An 11,762-nucleotide genomic window follows, 5' to 3' on the forward strand; every position below is an offset into this window, starting at 1 on the left:
CTGAAACCCTAGGGAGATTCCCTTAATCCAATCCTGGGCAGGCAACACAACCTATGGCGCTCCTGGTTATAGCTGCAGAAAACAGTAGCTATCCCCTAAGTATACCGTCTCTTGTCTGTACCATATTCATTTTCACTCCAATACACTTAACTGACATCTTGCAATGTGGTGCCATGGTAAGTCTGCTCATTGTTCCTCAGGTCCTACAATCATCCACACAGGTAACAAGCACCTATTGCATAAAGCCAGGGATCAAGTCCCCTCCATCAGTAAATATTTCCCCACACTTGCCTAACTCACAGTCCCACCCTGTGGTAAAGAATTCCACAGATTCATGACCCTCTGATAGAAGAAATTCCTCCTCATCTCTATCTTAAGCGTGCCATGCCCTATTCTGATATTGCACTAATGTTGCACCAGCCACAGATACTTACTGCAAATACAGTTGTTGAGGACTGTAGTACATTCAACAGATTCCCCAATGTCAGGCACACCATGCCATTCTTATTGGCTTCCAACCTCGCCATCGCCAATGGTTTGTGGAATGACTACCCAGTACACATTACACTACTGCTGCCCACACCATCTATTGATTATTGTGTGCAGTTTCTTCTCCAGTGGGTTGAGGGAGAATGATGCTCAAGTGGGCTGCCCTCCCTCAACTCTTACTCTGAACTGTTGTGCTCACCCATTTAGATTCCTTCTCATCGTCACCCCAAAAGTGAGATCGGTGGGCATCCCGGTGATGAGTCTAGCAGCTACTATGGAAATGTGACAGCACAGTATGGAGTGGAGCTTTTGAACATGCTGCTGTGTGCAGAGTTAGAGGATCCATTCCGGTTGGTCACACACTGAGACTATTGACTTCCTCTGCACCTGCAGCCTTGGCTCTTTGGGTTCTTGGGCCTTATTTTTAGCCCGGAAGAAATCTGTCTCTTCTCAGCTACAGCCTTGGTGAGGATCTCTATGGAGGAATTTATAACCCCTGAGCTTGCCTGTACCCCTCTGATCCCTCCAACACTGGCCCAATCCTGAATGGACTGCTATGCAGATATTTCCACAGTGAGTATGCAGGACTAGTCTTGCCTACCACTCACCTTTGCAAATGCCCCTGTAGTCCTTTACCCCATCTCCCAGTGGTGCCGATTGGCCACTAATCCAATCCATGGGCCAATCATTTATGGATTTGAAAATACTTTCATTTCAGTTTCGGGATCAGGGCTGCTGTACCAGTCAGGCTCCCCATGCAGAACTGAAAACGCGGCCCGTGGAATCTGCAAAGGTAAACAGTGAGCTTAAGTGACTGGGCAAAACAATTGGCACAAGGAGTGTAATGCGGAAAATGCACAGTTATCCATAGTGATGGGAAGACTAGGGAAGGAGAATATTCATTTAAATGCAGAATGCTGCAGCACAGTGTGATCTGATGTCCTTATATATGAATCACAAGAGATAGAATTTTCCCAGCCCCTGAATGGTACAGAGAATGGTAGGAAAGTTTGGAGAATTGCATGAGATTGGCAGCATACAGCTTCCCAATGTTGACAGCAAGCATCCCATTTCCCAACCAGTGATGAACAGTGAGGCGAGATTCATACCTGCATAAGCATCCTTATTATTACTCCAACTTGCCTTATTGATATGCAGTTTCCCATTCTCCTACCTGCTGGATAGAAACCAGAGAGAGACAATTCCTGATGGGAAAGTCAGAGAGGTTACCTGTTGACTCAGCTCACTGCTTACTCTTCCTGCCCTCCATCATGAATATCAGGTATTTATATTTCAGGGTAGACACCGTGGACAGTGATCAGATGCACCACGCCCCTATCCACCAGGATGTCCTGGGGTCCCCATTTGCAAAACTGCGGACTGCCTGCAGTTTGACTGGGTGCACAGCTGGCTTTTAAAGATGGCACTGATGCCAGGAATCCTGGGAGATAATAGCAGTGGGCGATGCTTCCACTGACAATGAATAGGAGGATATGACGAGGGGAGCATCATAGGGATGTGGTGCATAGATAATGAGAAGAATTTGGGAAGATGGCAAGAGAAAACTCATCAGAGCTTACAGAGAAATCATCCATGAACATCGTCAAAAATGACACTTAGCTGATTTCTGGTAAAATTCAAAGAATTTAACTGTTTAGCAAATAATTGGGAAGGCAAATACAACGTTGGCCTTTATTGCAAGGGAATGGGTTATAAAAGAGGGTGAGTCTGCTTAGAACTACACAGGACATTGGTGAGACAGCACGTAGAGTGCTCTTCCTCCGTTACATTGATGACTGTATCGGCGCCGCCTCGTGCTCCCACGAGAAGCTTGAACAGTTCATCCACTTCACCAACACCTTCCACCCCAACCTTAAGTTCACCTGGACTATCTCCGATACCTCTCTCTCCTTCCTGGACCTCTCTGTCTCCATCTCGGGCAACCACCTAGAAACCAATATCCATTTCAAGCCCACCGACTCCCACAGCTACCTAGAATACACCTCCTCCCACCCACCTTCCTGCAAAAATGCCATCCCCTATTCCCAATTCCTTCGCCTCCGCCGCATCTGCTCCCAGGATGAGGCATTCCACTCCCGTACATCTCAGATGTACTCGTTTTTCAAGGACCGCAACGTCCCCCCCTCAGTGGTCGAGAACGCCCTCCACTGTGTCTCCCACATTTCCCACAACTCATCCCTCACACCCCGTCCCCACAATAACAACGAAAAAAGAATCCCCCTCGTCCTCACGTACCACCCCACCAACCTCCGGATCCAACGCATCATCCTCTGACACTTCCGCCATCTGCAATCCGACCCCACAACCAAAGACAATTTTCCCTCCCCACCCTTATCTGCTTTCCGGAGGGACCACTCTCTCCGTGACTCCCTTGTCCGCTCCACACTCCCCTCCAGCCTCACCACACCCGGCACTTTTCCCTGCAACCGCAGGAAGTGCTACACCTGCCCCCATACCTCCTCCCTCACCCCAGGCCCCAAGAAGACTTTCCACATCAAGCAGATGTTCGCCTGCACATCTGCCAATGCAGTATACTGCATCTGCTGTACCCGTTGTGGCCTCCTCTACATCGGGGAAACCAAGCGGAGGCTCGGGGACCGCTTTGCAGAACACCTACGCTCGGTTCGCAATAAACAACTGCACCTCCCAGTCACGAACCATTTCAACTCCCCCTCCCATTCCTCAGACGACACGTCCATCCTGGGCCTCCTGCAGTGCCACAACGATGCCACCCGAAGGTTGCAGGAACAGCAACTCATATTCCGCTTGGGAACCCTGCAGCCCAATGGTATCAATGTGGATTTCACAAGCTTCAAAATCTCCCCTCCCCCTACCGCATCCCAAAACCAGCCCAGCTCGTCCCCGCCTCCCTAACCTGTTCTTCCTCCCACCTACCCCTCCTCCCACCTCAAGCCGCACCCCCATCTCCTACCTACTAACCTCATCCTGCCCCCTTGACCTGTCCGTCCTCCCTGGACTGACCTATCCCCTCCCTAACTCCCCACCTACACTCACCTTTACTGGCTCCATCCCCGCCTCTTCGACCTGTCTGTTTCCTCTCCACCTATCTTCTCCTTTATCCATCTTCTATCCGCCTCCCCCTCTCTCCCTATTTATTTCCCTTTTTATTTATCCCCTTCCCTTCCCCCATTTCTGATGAAGGGTCTAGACCTGAAACATCAGCCTTCCTGCTCCTATGATGCTGCTTGGCCTGCTGTGTTCATCCAGCTCTGCACCTTGTTGTCATGTAGAGTGCTGTGTATGGTTTTGGTTTCTTTTTTAGTGATTGGTGATATACTTACATTGGAATCAGATCAGAGAATGTTCGCTAGATTTATTTTGAGGGTGATGGGACTATTTTAGGAGGAAAGATTAAGCAGGTTGGATTTATATCTATTGGATCTTAGAAGAATAATAGGCGATCAATTATAACATGATTCCGAGATGTCTTAACAGGTTGGTGCTGAAAGGATGTTTCCTCTTGTTGGAAATCTATAACAAGAAAGTCATGGTTTCAAAATAAGTGTTGTCCCATTTCAGGTGGAGATGAAGAGAAACTGCTTCTCTCTTTGGAATCCCGTACCCAACAAAATATTAATAGCTGGGTCATTGAATACATTCCGATGTTGGGTCACATAGAATTGGATTGACAAGTGAGTCAAAGGTTATAGAGAAAAGCAGGAAATTGTAGCTCATGTCACAATCAAAACAGCCATAATCTTACTGAATGGTGCAGCAGATTCAAACAGCCAACTCCTGTTCCTATTTCTTAGATCTTATGTACTCTTCATTCAGTAAATTGATGACTACATTAAATCTTTTTCCTTGTCATGAATTGGAAAATGCTATCAATTTTTCATTCAATACCTGTATTTCCTCCACCTTCACCAAGCTGATCTTTAATCCTTTCCTTTCCTTTGACTTCTCTGTCTTCATTTCTTGGATTAGAGTAGAGATCAAAATTGATTAAAAACTCATTGGAACTCACAATTATCTTAACTGAACATTCTCCCACCCAGCTTCCTCTAAATGCACCATTTCATTTCCTCATTTTCTTTGTAAGATCTATTCTCACCATGCCACCTTCCATGTCAGTGCATCTGCTACACCTTCTGGTTCCTTCCTGTGATCTACAAGGCCTTGACTGTGTCCCACACTTTGAATTTCGTGTACCTCCCTATCCCTAGGACTACACTAGGATTCTTCTTGTCCTCACAGTCCAGGAACCTTCTGGATTTGTCTTTGTAATTTCTTTATCCTCCAAGATGATACCAACACTAATGACCTCTTTCCCTCTACTCTCCTTTCCAAGCATTCCAAGGAGACAGTTCTCACACCAGTCCCCTGCTCTAATCCTTGATCTGTCATAATATCCACCCCCTCAGCTGACTAGTGTGCCAGCCATCTGGGTAGGCTTATGGACCCCCACCCTTCCTGCCTGGGTTCGGGTGCAATTGAAGACTACCCTGCAGAATGGCTGCCACCCTTCCTTTCCCTCCCCCATCATCAACTGTAGTGGCCAAGCTGCATTTACAAGTTTTATGTAAAGGTAACCGATTAAGCCTCCACCTTTGAGGATTGCTCACCACTCTTAACTGAGTCTCAGTTGAAGTGACTTTGAGACCAAAAGAGAAACCCAACTTCTGATTCTCATTACTGTGGTGAATATCCAGCTCTTGGCACATTTCATTCTCTCTGTCTCTCTCTCTCTCCTTTCTCATAAATGCACACACACAAATATTATCATGCTTTCTGGAGCTGTTACCATTATTGAAAACGATCTAGAGGGAGACATATTGCCACCGAAAGTGACACAGAATTTAAGTGATTTAAAATGATTCATTTTTTAGAATGACCTGCATTGATTTTTTTTTCTTCTTTTCTTTGGAATCAGTGCTGCTGTTTAGTTCCAGGATGTGTCCAGGCTGCTGGTTCTCAGATCTTAAGGATCTGGGCAATCAGTTTTAATGTTTTCATGAGTTTGCAAACGATATATCTCCAAAATGCAAAACCAATTACTGCGTGTGTTTTCTGCACAGTAGCTTTTTTCACATATTCTCCACCTCTGTAATGTTAGCTAATCTGCGGGCCTATTTTGCTTGCCTTTATATGGGGATTACCAGACTTTCATTAGTGTCCCTCTTTGTGAAGACTCCTATTCAGAAAAAAATAGAGCTGTCAGCAATGAGAACAAAATTTGTCCACTTGAGTCAGGTTTCTTTTCTGTGATTAGAGCATACTACACAGGAGCATTTTTGCTGACTTGGCGTAAAGTTAATTCAAACATTAATGCTCTTTGTAGACTGAATGGGCCATGGAAAGCATAAAACCAGGCAACTCTTTGACTCTACAGTACACTGAGAATTTCAATAGGGAATTCAACATGGGAAAGGTCAAAAATACTTCATAAAATTTTGATTCATAATTATCCATTTTTACAATTAATATTTACTCAACACTTTTAGTTTATAGTCACTAAAATGTAGTCTTCCCTAGTTAGGAGGATGGGATAGTCAGAATAGCTTTGTCCATTACTGTGACCCATGCCACTGAATGGCTGGTCAACAGTAACTCTGTCTCGATCCGTCTTCTGATTCTTTGCCTTGACCTTTGACAGACCCTCGAATTTGAGCTTTCCTTTCCTTCCGCACTTCATGCCTCTGTACTTGCTTAAAACCTGTCACCTCCCTTCCTTTCTTCTAATTGAGATACCCATATGAGTATTGAACTGACAATTCTACTCAACAACTCGATAGGCTTGGGAACAATGAATTACATTTGCCCTTATTGATAACCAAACAAATCAAACATTTTTGCATCTTTTATGAAAATATAGATCATCTTTTACGAGGACAGGGACTTCCAGGGTCGGCACTATGAGTGCAGCAGTGACTATGCCGACCTGTCCTCTTACTTCAGCCGCTGTAACTCCATCTGAGTTGAGATGGACTGGTGGGTGTTGTATGAGAAACATGGGATACCAATAAGTTCTGACCAGGGGAGAATATCCTGACTACCAGCGCTGGATGGGATTCAATGACTGTGTCATGTCATGCCATACCCACCTGATGTAAGCTTCAAGCTTACTGTGTCATATTCTCTACTTTCTGTAAAAAAAAAGTCTTTTTGGTAATAATTATCCTGAATCATACCTGGAAGTGTACAGAATTGAAGTTTTACAGTATCAAATTGATAGAAGTGAGTTGAAAATGTATCATTCCATTCAGAAGAGAAATCAGCTAATAAATCAGAGTTGATAATATATTAGTGTTAACTTCAAGAATCAATACTGTATTGCTGTTAACAATTATTTTGTTCATAAAGCAATTATATTGAATTAATCAATTAAGTTGGTGTAGAAGCAAAACCAACGAATTGAAATTTTATTGCATAGGAACTTATAAATATGCAGTATGCTATGAGAATGCCATGGTAACAAACATTGTGGGTGACAATGTAAGGATCTGCTTCCAACATTGATTACAGTTCTCAAAGTAACTACAGAGCAGTCAATGTGAAGCGCTGACTAGCCCTATGTCTGTCTGCCTCTGTTATAAACAGAAATCAGAAACAGCAGATACCTACGCAAGAGCATTCCTGGAATGCAATGGGGAATGCAGGAATGTACAATGTGTGATAGGCCAATACAAGCTCTACATCAAACACAGCATATGTAATTCACAACAAATATAAACAGATTGGAGGAGAGTTTAGCTCATAATTTCCTTCGCTAAGAAACATGTGAAGCTGCATTATGGAATTATTTGTAAATATAACAAAAGTAAATTAAAAGTGCTGAGTCTGTTTCCAATGCAAATATGGTGACCGTGATCCAGCCATGCATATGCAGTTCCACCCATGCCTTTCGTCCAATGTATTATCAGCGATTAGTGTTTTTGTAGTCTGAGTTATAATTTTGTATTTCAGTTTGCCTAAGTCAGTTTAATTGGACTGATATTTTACAAAACCAAAAACACAAATTGCTGGAAAAACTCAGCAGGTCTGGCAGCATCTGTGGAGAGCAATCAGAGGTAACATTTCAGGTCCAGTGATCCTTCTTCAGTTCTGTTGATTTTGTTTCTGATTTCCAGCATCCACAGATCTTTTAGTTTTTTTGTTCAATGAAATTTTACATGCTTACCTAATACAGAAGCAAAAGCTAACATGGCATATTCTGGCTTTTCTGCACTTGTGATAACCCAAATTCTTTAACAAAAGCATCTCCTGACTATTAATCATAGTAGATGAGAGGAAGTAAATGTCACACAGATAACGTATTTACAATGAGAAGTAAAGAAAATAAGATAATAATTTGTTTAAATCTAAACTTCTAAAGAGAGTTGCTCATTTCAATAAAATGACAGCTGATTAATTGTCAGATAACGTCATGATGAAATGCTCCACCTAGCTATGGCATTGCCCATAAATGTAGCCTATAATAATTACAGGAATATTCAATTTATTTCTCTCCCACATGGGCTTTTACTTATTTATAACAATTTCAAGGATCAATAGTATACTTCCTTATTGCAGATTTTTATTGTGCATTATTCTCGGAAAAGAATTTGACATTGAGCTGATTTTGAAGTAAAATGAATAATTTGTGTTATGATATTAAATGGCATTTTTACAATAATTTTATAATTTAAAAAAAAATCTTTTAGTCCAGTGATGGATCTTACAGAGTTAGGATTTACGAGAGGACTGACTTTGGAGGACAGATGATAGAATTCATTGATGACTGTCCATCTGTCTATGATCGTTTCTGTTACCGTGACATCCACTCCTGCCATGTGATGGATGGTTACTGGATCTTCTATGAACATCCCAACTACAGAGGGCAACAGTACTTCATTAGGTCCGGTGAATGCAGGAGATACACTGACTGGGGAGCGACCTGTTCAACTATTGGATCTTTCTACTGTGTAATGGATTTCTGAGTTGTTAATTAAAGATTTATATTGATGGAAATTACTCAACAATTATATAATAAAGATGATAATATTCCATAACATTTAAGGATTCTTTTTCCGCGAAGCGCTGCAGAATTCAATTTTGAAAACGTTATGATCGGGGTACCAATAAATCTTGCAAGGGAACCAATTCAAGAACCACTATGCAACATCCATATCTAGGTAATGACCAGTCGGCCAATGGTCCCAAGTCAATTATCTTGCATGAGGTAGTACAAATTGCACTAACACTTACATGATAAATCACCTATCAGCAAACTTGCTAAACTACTAGACAGACAACTTAAAGTCACAAAGTTCAAAATCATTAAATAAGAAGTCAGCCCATGAAATCTTGAACTAACGTTCCTTTATAAACATTTATGCTAATAACATAAGCAATACTTTAAAATCAGGTGGTAGGAATACTTAAGATATCTAAATTATTTCTGTTATAAAATATGAGCTTATAATGGTAGCCTGTCTGCGTCAAATTTATCATGAATGGGGTTGTATTATTTTGCAATTGAGAACACACTCTTATCCAATGTTGCCATACTTACACCAAGGTTAGTTTAGATTCAGCATCACATCTCACAGATGAATGAATAACTTTGATGAGCATGTATATTGGAAAATTTATAGTCTATTCACTTCAGGTCATTGCTGATAAGATCACACTTGGTCACTTACACTTGTGTGAACTCATTTTATTTTGTCTGGTTTTAAATAATAGCCAAATACTGCACAAACAAAGAATGCCTCAGGTCAATTTAGGATTTTCTTACTTAAAATAACTATTCATTCCACATGTCAAGCCTGGGTGTGTCGAGCTTTAACCACTGATGTGGAGTGAGTTGCCAAACTGCAAAAGATCCTTTTATGTTCATTGTATTGTTATGGAGCACCCTTAGTTATTTGCATTAACCCTACCTCTTCCTGAATTTATCAGAAATGTTGAAAATGCTATTTTTCTAGAGCGCACAGATGACTGGGGAAGAAACTTAGTGTTATATCATGTTATATCCTCCAGGGTGACTGAGTCATGAAATTATTCTTTAGAAGACTCCTTCTAGGTCATTTACATCTCTATCCGCTTTCTCAAGATTTCTCAAAATCAAATTCTTCCATATTTACTTGCAGACTTCCAATTTCATCTTCTCCTGGTAATTCTGTCTGTATCTTCTCTCTGTGCACCTCTGGACATGGCATATTAAATAGGTAATACAAAAATAAGATATTACTTACTCAGGTCTGTGAAAACACTGATAGTTTTTATTGTGAACAGTCAGACTGCGATTTCTATTTTATCTCCTCCATTTAACTTTTTTTGTTCAGATGGTCAGTATATGAACTACAAATAGCCTATAGATGAAGAGAATGTCATTTTATCGAATACAAGACAGGATATTCCTATGATTATGCTGTAGGAAAATACTCCTTTGCATTTGCATCTCAATTACTCTAATCGGATGAAGAATTTCTATACTTTGTTAAATGGTCACTTTTTGACTCGAGCCCCTAATATCATGCAGCAGACAGAACTGTGGTATGTTTAACAAAAATAAATCTCCTTTAATTTTTGCAAAAGCTTGTAAAAATGCTTCAACAACAATGACAAAAAATTAATTTCTCTGGAGGTAAGTGAGTAAAACACCCCTTACGCTTGAATTAGGATTTTCAGTTCAAAACTTGATAAACAAAGAGTTGACAAATTGGGCCCAGGATGCATGTGTTTAATTAGTATGTGTGAGAAGGAAACGGGTAAGGAGAGACACACAAGTTACCTCAGCTATGACAAGTAAATAATTTAATGTTGCTGTCAGAACATCCTTTAGTTCCCAATTAGACAACTTGTAATCAAAGTTCAACAATTGCTAATCATTTCAATGCAATTCCAACCCTCTGTACCAGTTGATAAATGTCAAGCCATTAATTCTTAGGGACCAGACCAACATGGCTTAAAGCTGCAGAGTGATACAGGAGGATCAAATTAACATGTGAACTTCTACTTGAATTAGACATGAAATAACTCCAGAGAAGCTGGTATCTGTCAACATGAACAGTCGTTGACTTTAGTATTGCCTCATGCAGAGTCAGTACCAGATTGTCAGTATCTCCGACACTTACCCTTTTTATATGTCAGCCAGGGCTCCCTGATTGGACCAGATATCCACTCTTATTTGATGACATCCAGCTGGCTGACCTTATTACACTCACAAAAACATACATTATTGGCTGATCACAGAGCCTTTCTAAATGAACTGTGAGTTATTTGAAGACTATGCCATCATCCTTGTCGTAATGAAAAGGATTGAGTAGGTTGCAAGCAACTGCTGGGGAAGCAGGATCCATGAGATAGGAATTTAAAGCTATTGCATGTACTTTTTAAAAACACTAGTTGAGACAAAGACATCCATTGACGTAGCAATCACGTTTTAAACAGTAGTGGGGCTGGCAGGTTGTCACTGTTGGCAACAATAACTTGATTCATAATCAGTCAATGAAAGTGTAGTCCATATGTTTGGCAGTGAATCTGCAACTAATATAGAAAATGTGACAGGCAGAGCTATTGGAAGCCAAGAATTTTCATTCATGGCTCAGCCAAATCACGAAAAAGGTCAAGGTCATGTTTTCATCAACAGAGCAACGATTGATGCTATTGACACAATTTTTGGCATTGGCAGGGAAAACACAGTTGGCAGAGTAATAATGGTTAAAGTGATATAAATAAATAGCAACAGAGTTGAGAATATTTCCAACACTATATACAGTATACTAAGCCACAGCTGGTAGTGGAAGCAGTAACTTAAAAATAACTACAAACATGGAAGTTTAATGAGCCTACCCATTACTATCCACATATACATTCTCATAGTAGTTATCGGGTGGGAACACTGAGGAGGTTAAAGGTCTAGTTTTGAGATGCTGGAACAGAATAAATTAGAATAAAATGTGTGTGCTAAGTTTTTATTGTAACAGAGTGGGAATGGAAAGGGAAAGAATGTCAGGTTGTAAAGTAAGAGTGAATCAAATATTATATGCAACATTGTGGTTTAATTTTAAATGGTTTCCTGTACAGAACTAACTCGCAGAGAATACATATTACAGCTAAAATTATTTGTGATCTGCATGGTATTTATTTACATATTGTTTTATGAAAAAATGCAACAATTGAAAAAAAATTGAATCTTCCATAATTGTGCACTTATCCAAAACTTTAAAACATGGACAGCAATCAGCATGACGTATTCTGGAACTAATTTCTCTTTTTTTAAAAAGAGGACATTAAAGAGCTGC

The 11,762-nt window shown here is 40.8% G+C and overlaps 1 pseudogene; it reads left to right on the forward strand.

The window, feature by feature from the left end:
• The first annotated feature begins 5,893 nt into the window (after window positions 1–5,893).
• On the forward strand, window positions 5,894–8,450 carry LOC109916103 (annotated as a pseudogene).
• Window positions 8,451–11,762: the final 3,312 nt, after the last annotated feature.

This window comes from Rhincodon typus, chromosome 7, assembly GCF_021869965.1.
Source record: "Rhincodon typus isolate 14 chromosome 7, sRhiTyp1.1, whole genome shotgun sequence".
NCBI lineage: Eukaryota > Metazoa > Chordata > Chondrichthyes > Orectolobiformes > Rhincodontidae > Rhincodon > Rhincodon typus.